Consider the following 16,129-nt stretch of genomic DNA (forward strand, 5'->3'; position numbering starts at 1 on the left):
TTGTCAAGGATTATGAAACAAAATGGAGCATTTTCTATTCAGAGAATTCTTTTCTACCACCCTCCCTCCTAATCTGATCCACTAGATGCTGTATTTTTTTTTCCTGCTATTAAATGCTCAAGCTCTGCAAAAAATCCTAAATCACTGGCCTCTGACCTTAAATTTGGATAGTTTTGATTTGGTTTTGTTTTGATTTTTTGTTTCAAATGAGGCAGGAAAATGAATTCTTCAAAGGACGAGTCACATGTACCCAATGTTGATTCTGATGCCCTTTAAATGCCACCTCTGCAATATGAGGGCACTCGGCTAACACATGCTCTCTTTGGTGGGTTTGTCCTCTGCAGATGGGAAGCATCCTGGGTTGGCAAATAGCACTTTGGCTTCTTCTCCCGTTGTTATGGAGCTGCTGTTGCTATGGTATTGTGGGGGCTTTGGGGCGGGATTATCAAACATTTTTCTAGTTCTGCAGTGTGTACAAAAGATCATAGGAAGATTGTCTGGAAGGGAAAGGCAAGGAAGGAATTAAGAGAGAATTCAGAGTACCATACAAAGCCCAACCCTTTTCTCCTTTACCGGAGGCTTAGCTAAAGCAAGAAACAGATCTCTAAAGAGGAAAAGACCAAGACACAAGCTACATGGATAAAATATAATAATTGGCAACATGATAAAAATAGAAAGAGGTCTGAACTTGGAGGCAGTTGACATGGCTTCCCATTTGCACACTTACTGAGCAATGTGTCCATGGAAAAATCACTTTGCTTTCTGAGTTCTATTATTCTTATCTGTAAAATGGGTGTAACAAACTTTGTACTACTTACTTCACAAGGCTGTGGTAACAAAGTGCTCTGTAAAACTGAAGTGGGAGAAATGAGAGTTATTATTGGAAAACAAGGAATAAACCAAGGGATTGGCAGGAAGGAGAGTTCAAGGGCTAAGGGAGTCAAGGAAGATTTCCTGGAGGAGATAGAATTTTAGTTGAATGAATAGGATAATAACAGCTCATTTTTCTATAAGGACTCAAAGTTTACAGTATATTTCTATCACTACACTGTAAGGTAGAAAGTACAAAAAAAAATTTTTTGAGCCCCATTTTACATAGAAGAAAATCAAAGCTGAAAGAGACTAAGATATTTGTCCAGGATATGTCTCCAAGTCTTTTTCCTCTCTTAGTCTGGTGATTCTTATTATGATTCTAAGGTAATTAATCAATTTCTCACAGCCTCAGTTTCCTCATCTGATAAATGGAATAACAAGCCCAATATATCTGTAAGAGATACATCAATAGTACATACAATTTTCTCTGTACATATATATATGCATATATTATATATGATATGATATGTGAGCTATATCTGTATGAGCCAATATCTGATATATGAAACTATAATATATACAGTGTTTGTCACTTGTAAATAAGCTCCTCTACTTTGTTTCATGCATAATATCTCATGCTTAACCACACCATTACTGTTAAAAAATATTTTGAATATAAATGTTAGCTAATATTACACAGGATACTCCAAAAATCTTGGTGCATTTTTAAATTTTAATAGCATGTTAGCAATTTTATTAATTAAATTGAAGTCAACTGGTGCTAATAACTTATGACATTAAAACTTATTGTATGAATTAAATTAGTATGATAATTGTCATGCTAAAGTTTTTAATTGAACTAAATTTTTTGGGATATTCTGTGTGACCTGAACACCATATCTAGTCATGTAGCCTTAGACTCCTTTAGTATTTTTGGTTTCTACATGATAGTGCTGGCTCAATAATGACTCTTGTTTTTAAAGCAATTTAATTTTTACAAAGTACTTTCCTCACTTTTCCCAAAGCTCTTTATTTTTACTGGTAATTTAGGTAATACATTTCTAGTTTTTTAAATAAAGACACTAAGGTTCAGATAGACTAACTTGTCCCAAATTACATAGCTAGTAAATGTCAGATGTAACAGATGCTTTGGAGCATGCCCAGATCATAAAACATGGAGGGATCTTGCTTCTGGGCTTGTATACTATAATATGGATGGGAGTAGCTGCTTTCAGTTGGCTGTACAGCAAAAGCTGCCTGCATCTTTAAAAACTTTAAAACAGAGATATACTCCACTTTTTTGCCCAGATCCAGAGAAGGTGAGAGTTCACTCACAGCTTAAGCCCCTTGATCCAGTGAAGGGGAAAGTCATAACTTCCCTCCCTTACTACTCTTTGACCCTATAACCCTGAGTAATAGGGCTAGGATTTCTGTTTGCTTTTTTTTTCACTTTCAGGTACAGGAGGTGGAATCATGGTTGGACCTAGAACCAAGCCTTATTGACTGACCTTGGAGCCAGGATTCCAGGCCAGACAAGCAGCCAGCCCCAACAGAGAAGCCAGGATGCATGGGACTTAAGCCCAAACTGCAGATTTGGACTTATAATTTGGAACTGGGCTATAGAAATTGAGCTAAATTGGGAATCTAACTGCTCCTTTTTTCTCTAGAGACTAAGCTGGTATAAGGGGAAATTATGTGCCCCCAGGTATTGGAAAGTATGTAATTATATTTATTATATCTTTGAAGTATATTCCTTTGTAAAAGTTAGAGGTTAATTGGAATTAGAATATAAGAGACCTATCCCTATAATTTGGGGAACACCATCAATGAGGACTGAAGCCAATGGCAGAGAGCCTAGACATTCCCAAATCCTCTAAATCATATCAGAGAATCCTGGAGGAGGGGTGAAATGTAATGTCCCTGGCTTTCAGGTGATGAAGGCCAAGATAACCATTGTTATATAGAGATAGGGCTTAAATAGTGTTTTATTACCAAGGATAAAGTACCTGCTGATAGGGCCACATACTACTTCTACCATTATTTACACCCCCCCACAAAAAGCCTTTGAATTAAAACTGAGTTAAGAATTTCAGCTCTCTTAATGGTCAGCCCATATCCCTAAAATTTATAATGAATATGTGGACCCTGTTATGGTATAACTCTTTATGCTGTGTCAGGGATAAATGCCAATTCATATAACCAATAGTTCACATACCATGGACAGAGCAGGGTTGTAGAAACAAAAATTGATAAGACATAGCCTCTGCCCTCATGGAGTTTACCTTCTAGAAGGAGAATAATACAGCTAGACAAGGTAGAATGAATTAATCATCAGGTCTTATTAAGCTAGGCAATTATCTGGCCTTGGCCACCTTTGGCAGGAAAAGCAGAGGATGTGGTCAGATTCCAAGCTGATGGACTTTGGCCAGGGAAGCCATGTGGAATAGAGATTAAATTTGTTCCACTTGGCCCCAGAAGGCAGAACTAGGAAAAATGGGTGGAAGTTACATGGAGGCAGATTTTAAATAGATAAAAAGGAGAATTTAGGAACAATTAAAATCCATCAGTAAATATTTATTAAACGCCTACTGTGTGGTATGCACTGAGCTACAGTGCCTGGGGATACAATAAAAGGCAAAAATTAGTCCCTGTTCTCAAGGAGTTTACAGTCTAATGGAGGAAACTACCTGAAAATAACTATGTGCTAAATATATATGGGATAAACAAACAAAAAAAAAAAACCATTAGCAAGAAGAGGGAATCAGGAAAGGCTTTCCATAGAATATCAGATTCTCATTGAGACTTAAAGAAAGGCAGGGATAACAAGAGGTGAAAATGAGGAAGTAGTATATTCCAGGCATGGCAGAGAAAATGCCCAAGGTCTGAAGATGCAGTGTTTTGTGGGAAGAATAGCAACTAGGTCAGTGTCACAGGGTTCATAGGGTAAGAAGGGGGAAGGGAATAAGTTGCAAGAAGACTGGAAAAGTGCAAAAGACTTTAAATACTAAATAGGATCTTAATCCTTCAGATGATAAAAATCACTAGATTTTATTGAATTAGAACTGGCAAAGGAGCTAGTGATCACTGTGCTACAATAATGGAGCAGGTCGTCATTTTTTAGTGCAGTCCCTGACACACAGAAAGTGCTTGATAAATGCTGATTGACAGTTCCAATAGAGCAGTAATGAACTGAACCAGCTACACCCAGCAAAAGAACTCTGGGAGATGACTATGAACCACTACATAGAAATCCCAATCTCTCTATTTTTGTCTGCTTTCACAGGCTAATTGTACACTATTTTCAAAGTCCGATTCTTTTTGTGCAGCAAAATAACTGTTTGGACATGTATACATGTTTTGTTTTGTTTTTTTTTTCCCCCTGAGGCTGGGGTTAAGTGACTTGCCCAGGGTCACACAGCTAGGAAGTGTTAAGTGTCTGAGACCAGATTTGAACTCGGGTCCTCCTGAATTCAGGGCTGATGCTCTATCCACTGTGCCACCTAGCTGCCCCGTATACATGTATTTAATTTACACTTTAACATATTTAACATGTAATGGTCAACCTGCCATCTTTGGGGGGGGGAAGAGGGGAAAAATTAGAACACAAGGTTTGGCAATTGTCAATGTTGTAAAATTACCCATGCATATATCTGGTAAGTAAAAACTATTAAAATTTTTTAAAAATGCTAATTGACTGATGATTCAGACACAGAGTATAGATGAAGAATTGTTCAGATGTTGTAGATAAGGGCTTCTTAAACTTTTTTGACTTGCTACCCCCTCTTTCTCCTGATAAATCTTTACATGACCCTGAGTATATAGGTATATAAAATAGATATACAAATAAAACATTTACTGATAATAAATCACAATTTTACAACTCCCACATCCAAATGAGGTCCCATATGGGGTCATGAACCATGGCTTAAAAAGTTTTGTTATGCATAATATATTTCATTCTTCACATAGGACTTGGTAGGAATGACCTGTGAGATCTTTCCAATTCTGAAATAAATGTTTGAATGAATGAGTGAATGAAAAAGCATTTAAATGCTCACTATGTGCCAAATATTGTTCTGGGTGTCTAGGCCACAAATGCTAAAATCAAGTTAGCTCCTACCCTCAATGAATTTACCTTCTAATGGGGAACAGAGACTGTTAGGGATATCCATGGGAGTGATAGCCAGGGATTAATTGTAGGTTTGGGCAATCTCAGAGACATTGTCTCCCCCTTATCAGATAGATACCAGAAGGTACTTACAGCCTAATGCCATCTACAACAGGAAATTTCCTTATCAGCTCAGGCCAAAATCTGTTCTTTTTTGACAAAGTACTTAGGGCCTTAAGTGTACCAGCTTACAGTTGCTTTACAAAGATAAAGTGACTCTGGCTCCCCAAGGACATCTATTGTCTACAAAGGCCTTTTAGTGTCCCTGGATACAGGGTTCCCTCATGGTGTTAGAGCTTCATTCTGTCCCTATGAGGAGTCCCCAAAGAGTAGGTAGAAAGTCCCTAGATTAGACATGGATTATCAGCTAAATTTTGAGTTACAGGTCCTTCTGGCAGTATGATAAAGTCTAAGAACTCCTTAGAATAAAGTTTCAAAATGCATACAACACATTGAATTACAAAAGAAATCAAGTATATTGAAACAAAGATGTAATTTAAAAAAACTTTTCTAGGTTCACAGATCCCTTGAAATTTTGTTCAAGAACCCCTTCTCAGAGAGGCCTGTCCCCTCCAGATGGCCACTCATCTGAGGGCTCTCAATGGTTCTCTAAAATCATCCACCTGGGAGAAATTCTTCAATTCTTGTCAGCTATGCTTTGTCAATTCCTGTTTTACCACAATCCATCAACTATCATGGTCCTGTCCTCCCCTTCCTCACCCCTGAACTGGATTTATTTTGTTTTTCTTTGTATCCCCTGCATTTAGCAGGATACTTGGAATGTAGTTGTCGATTAATAAGTGCTTATTTACTGACTGAGCAAGAAAAATCAACCAATTAGAATGATTAGAGGCTTCCAGAGCTATTCTCTACCTGGGTGAAAAAATGTCATCCTTATAGTACGGTTATTCCCAATAGTATGATAATTGCCAATCTTAGCCTCCAGTTTCATCAATGCAGTTGTTAGGGCTGTGGTCCTTCTTCCACTTCCTCATCCTTGGAACTCTCACTTCCAGGCAAGAGGACAATTAACTATAAGACAGAAATCATACCAGCAGCAAGTGCAAGTGCCTACATTCTGCCTACGGTCAGCCTGCTTTTGCTTAAGTCTATTTATAGTCACTGTAAATCAATCAGGGCCCAAATGATGACAAACTGGGGTTTGTCCTAAGTCCTACTGTTGGCTAATTAATGAGAGTCAGAATGATTTGCGTTTAAGGCATGGTCTTTAAGAAAGAAATCTAGCCAGTAAACTCCAAGGTATCTTGCAAGTAAGTTTTCAGTGTTTAATTTTTTTTTTTTTTTTTTTTTTTGGACCGAGCCTTAATCACTGAAGGAATCAAACTGAAACCTGTTAAACCTTAGCTTAAAAAGCCACAGATTCCCACTGTTCCCAGGGTTATTCTGATCTATATCTTGCCACTGGATCCAGTTGACTCTGGAAGAAAAAGTGAGGCAAGTGACCTTGCATAGTCCTCCCTCATTTAAATCCAATTCACTTACATCTCATGCTATCACCACCCTGAGATCATGGTCCTCTTCAAAGAAGTTCTTGCCTAGGTCACTAGCTGTTAAGTGTCTGAGGAAGATTTTAATTCAGTTTCAAACTGCAGTGTTCAGAGAGTACAGTGACAGGTAGAGTACATATGTAGGAAATGACCAAGGGAGAGTGTGATGCAAAACTGGAACTGGCTAGATAGAATGGGTTGTGTGACATTCATCAATCAGAACAGTGAAAGACCCAAGTTGGAGTTTAATTCAGTTACTTTGTGATTCTGTTGTTCACACCATCATCAGATTATCAACAATGTATATTATTAATAAATATCAAGTTTTAAGGGGATGAATAAGCAAGCAATGAGTATTTATTGATTTCCCACTATGTGTTAGGCATTGTGCTTAGTTAAAAAGCAGGAGTTCCTTAACCTATAGAAGGAAAGAAAAAAGGAAGAGAGGAAGAGAAGAAAGGAAGAAAGGAGGGAGGAAAGGAAAAAGAGAGGGAGGAAGGAAGGGGAGAAAGGAAGAAAGGAAGGAAGGAAGGAAGGAAGGAAGGAAGGAAGGAAGGAAGGAAGGAAGGAAGGAAGGAAGGAAGGAAGGAAGGAAGGAAGGAAAAGAGGAGAGGTGGAAAGAGGGAGAGAAGGAAAGGAGGAAGGGAGGAACGGAAGAAAAAAGAAGGAAGGAAGAAGGAAAGAAGAAAGGAAGGAAGGAATATGGAAGGAAGCAAGAAAGGAAGGAATATAGAAGGAATCAAGCTTTGAATATGGAAGGAAGGAAGGAAGGAAGGAAGGAAGGAAGGAAGGAAGGAAGGAAGGAAGGAAGGAAGGAAGGAAGGAAGGAAGGAAGGAAGAATTTCTTAAGCTACTACTATGTTTCCAGGACTGTGTTTAATGCTTTGCAAAAGTTTAATTTGAACTTCACAAGATCTCTGGAGATAGGCTCTATTATTATTATTTCCATTTTATATTTAAGGAAACTGAGGTAGAGAGAAGTTAAGTGATTTACCCAGGATCACACAACTAGAAAGTATTTGAAACTGGATTTGATTTTGGGTCTTTCTAACTCCAGGTTCAGCACTCCATCCATTGTAGCACCCAGCTGCCTCTTGTTTTTCAATACTTTGATAACTGTATTACAATATAATTGGTTTCCTTGGTTCTCCTCTGTTTGGGATACTATACTATGTAGATACTTACTGCTCATATAGGAGAGTAGTGTGAGATAAGAAGTGTAGAGATTCTTTCATCTCTCACTCCATATTTCTGCCTGTCTTGGAACTCAGATTGATATTTCTATTACTGTGATCATTTCTAGCATTTCTAGCAATGTGGTAGTTTCTGGTTCACCAACCTTAACCTCACCCAAACAGTACAGCAGCTCCCTATAAAAATGTTACATCTAAAAGCGTGGTCATTATTCCAAATACACCCAGTAAATAGTAATTGATGTTAATGAAGGCTGATAACAGCAATAGGAAAATAAGTGACTAGAAGGTATTATTTTCTATAATAAGACTAGAAAAATAAGTGTAAAGGGCTAGAACTGAGCAGATGCACTTAATGCAAGATAACCTAGCACTTGAGGCTAAATACCAATTGGACAATTCTCTATTAACTTATGCTTGAAGGATGACCCTACTCAACTCTGTGCTGGCTCAATCTTTGGGTGTGGACAGAGAAGGGAGGGGAGATCAGAGGATGGAGTAGGAGAAGCAGATCATTCTTGGGTGGTGGAGAGAGAGGAAGGAGGTGTGTAGATTCCTAGATCTAATCCTCGGACGCCTACCCCAAAAGACCAAAGAATTATCCTGACTCTGGTGGATTCTAAGATATCTGGGGTGCTAACATGGGCACAACAAATAAGTATTAACAAATTCTTCATTCATTCATTCCCTTGAATTCTTCCTCTGCTGCTTCACTGTAGAGTAGGGGAAGATAGATAAGTAAAGTATAATAAATTCTAGCAGAAACCACCAAGATGAAAAGTTCTCTGTAAGATCCTGCAATCCTGCCAATCTAGATCAGTCAGGGTCCTTTTGACCTCTATCTGCTAGGGTTCTGTGACTTTTAGTAGACAATTGCCTATAGTAGCAGTTCTTAAACTTTTTATTCCAAAGATGCTTTTACATCCTAAAAATTATTTAGAATGTCTCTTCCCCAAGAACTTTGTTTGTATAAATTTTTATTGATACCATTTTGGAAATTAACATCTTAGCATTATAAAAAAAAATTTTTTTTATGTCATGAATGCCTGAAAATGCCTCAGGGACACATGGGGTCTCCAGAATATATCTTGAGAACCACTGACTTAAGGGAATAGGGAATGGCTCAATTATTGCCACAGAATCATCATAATATGAGATTTTTCTCTAGCCCCACTGCTAACTAAGCTACTAAGATAGAATCCAATTTTGGACAATACAGTTGTAGAAATTTTTATATACATCATTTGTTTAGGTATAAAGGATCTTGAGATCTTTTGTCCATCCCTAACATATTTGCAAATTTGAACCATACAGAATAACTACAAAATTTTTCTTTAGAGTTTAATGAGGCTGATCAAAATGTAAACTCTAGGGGATTCATAGTTCAGAAACAAACATACCAATTAATTTAAAATGATGGATATGTCATAAAAATAAAATTTCCATCAATAATTTCTATCAATAACGTGCAAATTATTTATATGAAAAAGAACACAATGCACAACAATCAATATCTGTCTAAGGCCAATGGTTCCTGCTTGGAGAAAAGAACAACAAACATATGGACTTCTCAACTTTTATCAGAGAGAAAGGAAAAAGAAGACTATAACTCCAGGTTTCTGCTACTTGGTTCATCTCCAAATCAAAGGAGATCTAAAGCAGCAAGACAAGGTTGGGAAAGATGAAGATCTGGAGCCCAGGCTCCAGCTCATAGCTACTTATGTCCCCAGTAGCCAGAAGAGAAAAAGTAAGATCATAGTTAGCAGCTCCTATGCCTTTCCAAGTCAGTAAGGACATAAAAGAAAATCAAAAAGCAATACTCCAATTGCTGCCTGCCAAATGAGGCCATGTATTTTCAGTCATTCAGTCATTTATCAGATACTCATCTTCTATTACTTCAGCTCTACCTTCAAAGTTTACCTATTAACACAGGGAACTTGGCCAACAAAAGTAGATATATTTAGAACAAGTGAAATCTGACTCCCATTGAATGAACCATAAACCATGTCCTTAGTTGAATCCATACTACTCTGGGAGAACCACATTATTGAATTAAGAAGTCCCATATTCATGAAAGGAAGCTGCTCCTCCACTCAAGGGAGCAGCTAGGTGATGCAATGGACAGAGTGCCAACCCTGGAGTCAAGAAGACTTGAATTCAATTCCAGTCTCAAACATTAGCTTTGTAACTCTGAGCAAGTCACTTAACCTTGTTTATCTCAGTTTTCTCATCTGTAAATGAGCTGAAGAAGGAAATGGAAAAACTACTCCCTGTATATCTATCTGCCAAGAAAACCTCACACAGAGTCTCTTTGAGCCAGACACGACTGAACAACAACTTTGACTCAGGAGTCTCTGGAAAGGAGCAGAGAGAAATCTCATTCTAATTCCTTGTACCAATTGAATACACAGACACTCTCAAAGTCTCTATGAAGAATTTTGAAACTGTGTGATATAGGAGACATTGACAAAGGATTGCTCAGCATGGCGTCCCCATCTAAGAAGGCATTGTGTTCTATGGGCTAACCTGAATTGGAGTAGCTCAAAAAAAAACATAAGATACACAAATTTAGAGATTTCTCCACTCCAAATGTCCATGTAGAATATTTGTGCCCACCTTATGGTGGAGCTTTCTAAACTCCTGTAGGTTTGATCAGTCTGACACACTGTACCTTGATTCCAACATAATGTCATTCTGGTTCTCTGAGAACAAAGGACAACAATCAACTAACCAATTGAACAACTAGAAGGCATCAACTGACAATCAGAAAGTTATCAGTTATCCAACTATTAAGTACTTTATTAGGTGTCAGATATTGTGCTAAGTACTGAACATACTAAAATGGTCCCAATCCTCAAGATGCTTAGATTCTATCAAGTGCAAGTACATGATTAAATGCAAAATATATACAAAGAAATGTCAGGAAAGGCACTAGCAGTATTCAGAAAAGAATCAGGAAATGCCTGCTAGAGAAGATGGCACTGGGGCAGAACCTTGAAAAAAACTGGGATTCTGAAAGGTGGAAATGAATGAATGAAGTTTATTCCTTACTAAGCACTTATTATGTACAAAGAACTATGCTACATGTTTAATCCATACCAGATTGCTTCTTGTCTTGGGGGAGAGAGAAAATTTGGAATACAAGATTTTGCAAAGTTGAATATTGAAAACTATCTTTGCATATATTTGGAAAAATAAAATATTATTTAAATTTGTTTAAAAGCAGTGTGCTAAGCATTAGGTATTTAAAGAAAAAGGTAAGACAATCCATCCTCTCCAGGAGCTCCATCTAATGAAAGAGATGATACACAGAAGGGTTCAGCTAAAGTCAGATGGAAAATTCCCATGGTCCTTAGGCTGCATTAGAAAAACAAATAATCTCCTTTTTAACATCATTTCAACTAATAAAAATCATATCTCTGACATTAGACCATTTGACAGTTCCCAAGTACTTTGGTAGCAAGAACTTTCATTTCTATGTCTTCAATAAATCTGGTTTGCCTTCCCTGTATATGACAGTTGATTGATAATTGGTGGGGATGAGTGAACCCTTCTCCACAAGAGTTAACTTTCCCAAATGAGGGTAGTGAGTTCTAGATGATTTTCCAAACAAGGGAAACAGCCTGTTCAAAGATAGAGGGATGAGAGATAGAATGTTATATGTGAGACTGGCTGAAATGTTGAGTGTGGAAGGGAAATAAGTATATTAAGCCTGGAAAGCTAGTCTGGGGCCAGATTGAAAAGGCTGGAGCGGAGTTGATACTTTTTTCCCAGAGGCACTAGGGAGCCACGAGAGCTTTTTGAACAGGGGAGTGACATAATCAGGCTTAAAATTTAGGAACATTTCTTTGGTTGTGTTTAGGATGGATTTGAGAGGGGAGAAGTTGAAGCAGGCAGCCCAATTAGAGCTTTTAGAAGGTTGCTATAGGCAACCTTAAATTTATACAGAGGCTTTTGCCTCACCAGAGATACTGGGAACAGATGCTGCCTTCTTACCACATAGATCAATTGCCATGTTTTGATAATTGTGGGAACAGTTAAATAACAAGCCTGATAAATTGAGATTTTTGGCTGTTTTCTGAAAACCAACCTAGCCAAGTGCAGAGAGGATTGGCTACTTGTAATGACTGAGGATGGGGATGGGGCAGCACAGAAACCCTTGAAACTGAAACTGTTTCCTAAGGTGTGATAGGGCTGTAAACTGAGTCACAAACACTCCCTCATAAAATCACAGATCCTTGGCACTATTGAAGTACCAGCTTTGCCCTCATCTGTCCCTCTCATATATTTTTGGTAGTCTAGAGAGACTTTTTCACAGAAGGTTTCTTTTTTTTTTTTTTTTTTTTTTTTTTTTTTCCTACAGGGAGTTGGGAGACAGCTGAGTTGCTGTAACCCCAGCAGTCTCAGTTAACAGACTAAACTGATACATCTTAGCCAGTGAATGTTTAATGCTGAGTGGTCACATTTGTCTGTTAGCAAATCAGCAACTAATGATACCCCCTGAGAAATCTAAGCATGATGCCTGAAGTAAGAGTAGCAGTTTCCACAAACCCCTCTGGGTCTTTCTTTATTTATATATAAACAGGTTATTTGAATGTCAGTTTAACTTGTGAACAATAGGGGAAAGGGAAGTAAACTTGGAACCAGATTTGTTGTTGTTATTCAGTCATTTCAGTCTTGTCCAACCCTTCCCGACCTGCTTTGAGGCTTTCTTCACAAGGTACTGGAGTAGAGCCATAAGACAGTTTGAATTTTGCTGCTGCCCACTTTCTACTCCTGTTCCTTGGATAAATCTCTTCACCTAAGTTTTCTTTTCCCTGTAAAATAAGCAAGTTGAACATGGTTCTTTAAGGTCCTTGTCAGCTCTAAGTACTATCATCCTTTGAAAAGTGTATCAAGAAAAAACAAAAAGGCATGTCAAGAACTATTCCACTGAGCAAGCTTGAAGTTTCCCGTTCTACTAATGTACTGTGTCTTTTTGTTTAGTATGTAGAAATAAATTAGTTTTCTCATACATTATGTATTCTACAACTGTACTATATACTAGACATAGAATTACTGTGCTATGTTCTGTACTCTTTTCTAACCAAGCATGATATCTGGACCAAGTTCAGTTGGTCCTAGGTGAGTGTGACTCTAACAAAAAGAATTAGGCTCACTTTTCTTATTTCTTGGGCTCACTAAGTGTCCTCCTCTGGAGTTCCAGTGACAGTTGTAGAGTACATAATATGTACTATGTCCCTGTGGAGGTACCTTGTTTCTTCTCTTTTTGTCCACCTCTTGTTTCTCAGCTTCCTTTTGTGTATTATCTGCCTTCATTTTATATGGCAAGGAGCATCTTTCTTTTTCCTGCTATTCATGTTCCCAGTAATTAGCACATTTTCTTGAACATAGCAAATGATTAATAAATACTTATTGTCTTGACTTGAAAAATAGTAGCAATGGAGACAACAGAACTGGAGTGTGTTCTCATCAACAGATATACTATCAAGGCAAATATCAAACTTCCAAGCCAACCATTAATAGTTATTAGCCCAATCCATTAAACCAAGATCAAGAAGACCCTGATTAGTGATTTCAATCTGGCTTCTTGTCTTAGATTTTTGAGATGGAAATCCAATATGTATGAAGTATGAACAGGACCATGTGACTGAGTAATGCTGGGCCTGTGACATTCCTAAATTCCGAACCTTCTTAGCTTACTGTGTGAGTTTATATACATCCATTAAAGCATCCAATGATTAATTCAAGAAAATGAATCCTATTTGTATACTACCAGAAGAATGACAATCTTTATGTAGATACCTTAGATAGACCATGATGTTTTCTGAGTTGGAGATAAAGAGTTGAGAAATTAACTTGAGTAGGTGAGTTTACTAGGGATGTCTACAGTATTCTTAACTGGTAACTTATTTTTTAAAAATATTTTGATAATCATATTTTAACATAACTAATTTACTTTGTAACCCCACATATTTTATTCATTTAAAAACATTATTCTAATAAGGAGCTCATAGATTTCATATTTCCACAATCCATACTTTCAGACTGCCAAAGGGATCAATGACACACAAAGAGTTAAGAACCCCTAAGGTCAATTAAATTCTTGTTGGTGACTCTGAGCCCCCTTATTTTTACCTTGCTATCTCTGACTTCCTTTAAGACTCAACTCAAGGATTTCTACAGGAGGGTTTTTTGTATCTAACCCCAGCTACATTTAATGTCATCCTTTTTCAGATTACCTTCAGAATACCTACTTATTTACATTTCTCCTCATCAGTATATTCACTCCTTGAAGATAAGAATTGGTTTTTATTTGTTTTTCTGTGTATCCTCAGTGCTTAGCAAGCACAGTGCCTGGCAGAGAGTCAGCACTTTATAAATGAGTCCTTATTGATTGTTTCTACTAAGAATGATTAAGATTTGAGAAGAGGGCAGAATCTTCACACTACATGACCATTGTCGGGTCTCTCTAGGTGCCATTTTCCTTATCTGTAAAATAAAGCAACTGGACTAGATATGGGATCTTGAGCTTGGACTGTATAGGTCAGCTTTCAGGGTCCCATGTCCTTGTCTCTGTTCAGTTCAATATGTAATTGGATCAACAATTTTTGTGAAGTGGAAATATAGATCTTAGTGTTGCCATAGATGAATGATATAACCTGAAAACAAACATGCAGTTTGTATTAGGGATAAACTACTGCATTAGCTCTAAGTTTCCTTCGAGAGCTAACATTCTATAGTTATGTGGCTTTTTGATTCCAGAATGCTAAACGGAGGGGTAGCAAACCATGCTGTCCACAGACCAAATCCAGCTGGTCTTCAACCACTTTTGTCCTGGGGTGAGATCTAAAAGGAAATAATTTGTTGACTCCTGTTCTAAATTAAATTGAAGAAATGATTGGAAAGGTTTAGAATGAAATGGAGTGAAAGTACACATATACATCAATACTTTTAATGTATAGAGAGCATCTTAATACTTTAGCCCCTCCACTAGCACAAAGAGCAATAGATTTATATTGCAATGCATGCAGTCTCACTCTGTACAATTCATGTCCATGTTTTAAAGAAAATTTAATTGTACAACAGACCCCTTCCTTTGTACAACAGACCCCTTCCTCCCCCCCCCCCCCTCCTCTGAGGCATGGACAAGTCCATCACTCTTGTGTATTTAATATGCCCATTGCATACTATTTGGGTATATTAGAGTTGAGAACTCTATTCTCCTGTCTGTCTCAGGTAATAAAACATTCTTCCTTATTCACTTCACCTACATTTAGCTTTGAAGCAATTAAATTAAATTTTTTTTTTCCTGGAAGATCAGAGGAGCAAGGATCTTTGCTGACTGATACATGGCATTTTAGTTTAGTGTGTAATTTCACCTAGAAGTTGTTTCTGGTTCAAGATGTGTGACTGGGGAAGGTGGAGATGGAGTTTGATTTTAGCCAAATTTTAAGATACTAAGTTTTATGTATTCATAGAATGTTTTCCCTTGAGAATATATTTCTGGATCCCAGGATCACAATAGAAATTAAATTCCATTGGAGAAAAAAAAAAAAAAAAAAAAAAAAGAAAATTTAAACCCTCTATAGAAGATGAGGTGCCCTGGAGGACTTGCTCAGTTTCTTTCAATCTTTTGTGGATATAAAGCACTTGGACTGTCTGTTAATCTGTCCTCTCTATATCGGTCTGTCTGTCTCTCTGTACATACATTTTCTGTCTTTCTGTTTCTCTCCCTCCTCCTAACTCTCTCTCTGTCTTTCTCTGTCTGTTTCTGTCTCTCTCCTTCCTTCCATCTCCCTTCTTTCTCTCTGCCCCTCTCTCTCTGTGTCTCGCTGTCTCTCTATCTTTCTCTCTGTCTCTTGTTTTCCCTCTCTCTCTCCCTTTTTCTTTCCCTTTCTGTTTCTCTCTGTCTTTGTTTGTCTCTTTCCGTCTCTGTCTACCTCTTTCTTTGTCTCTCTCTCTCTTTCTCTGTCTCTGTTTCCAAGTTTCTGTCTCTGTTTCTCTCTGTGTCTCTCCCCTTCCCTTTCCCTCTTTGTCTGCCTTTTTCTCTCATCAGATGATTGACGTCTCTCTTTTTTCTGTCATAGAAGTCATGGATGACACTTCTTATACATAAGTCATCGCTAGTGGTAACATATACATGCAGTTGATTTAGGTCCAGCATGAATCATACTCAATGTGCCATTTTCACTAGGTACAATAAAATACACTTAAACACAGATAAGGAGAAATACAGGAAACAAAGAGCTGACCCCTCAGAGTTGTATAGATTATATATAATAAGAGGGATAGGGATTAAAACTGTGATTTGGTTTTTATAGGGTAATCTTTCTACTTACAAGGGTCATGACCTCCTTAGCAGAGATTGACCTGGGGAAACAGTTTAAGTGACTTGTCTAGGGCCACACAAATAGCATGAGTTAACATATGTAGCGTGCTTCCTG

Source organism: Sminthopsis crassicaudata, chromosome 1, assembly GCF_048593235.1.
Source record: "Sminthopsis crassicaudata isolate SCR6 chromosome 1, ASM4859323v1, whole genome shotgun sequence".
NCBI lineage: Eukaryota > Metazoa > Chordata > Mammalia > Dasyuromorphia > Dasyuridae > Sminthopsis > Sminthopsis crassicaudata.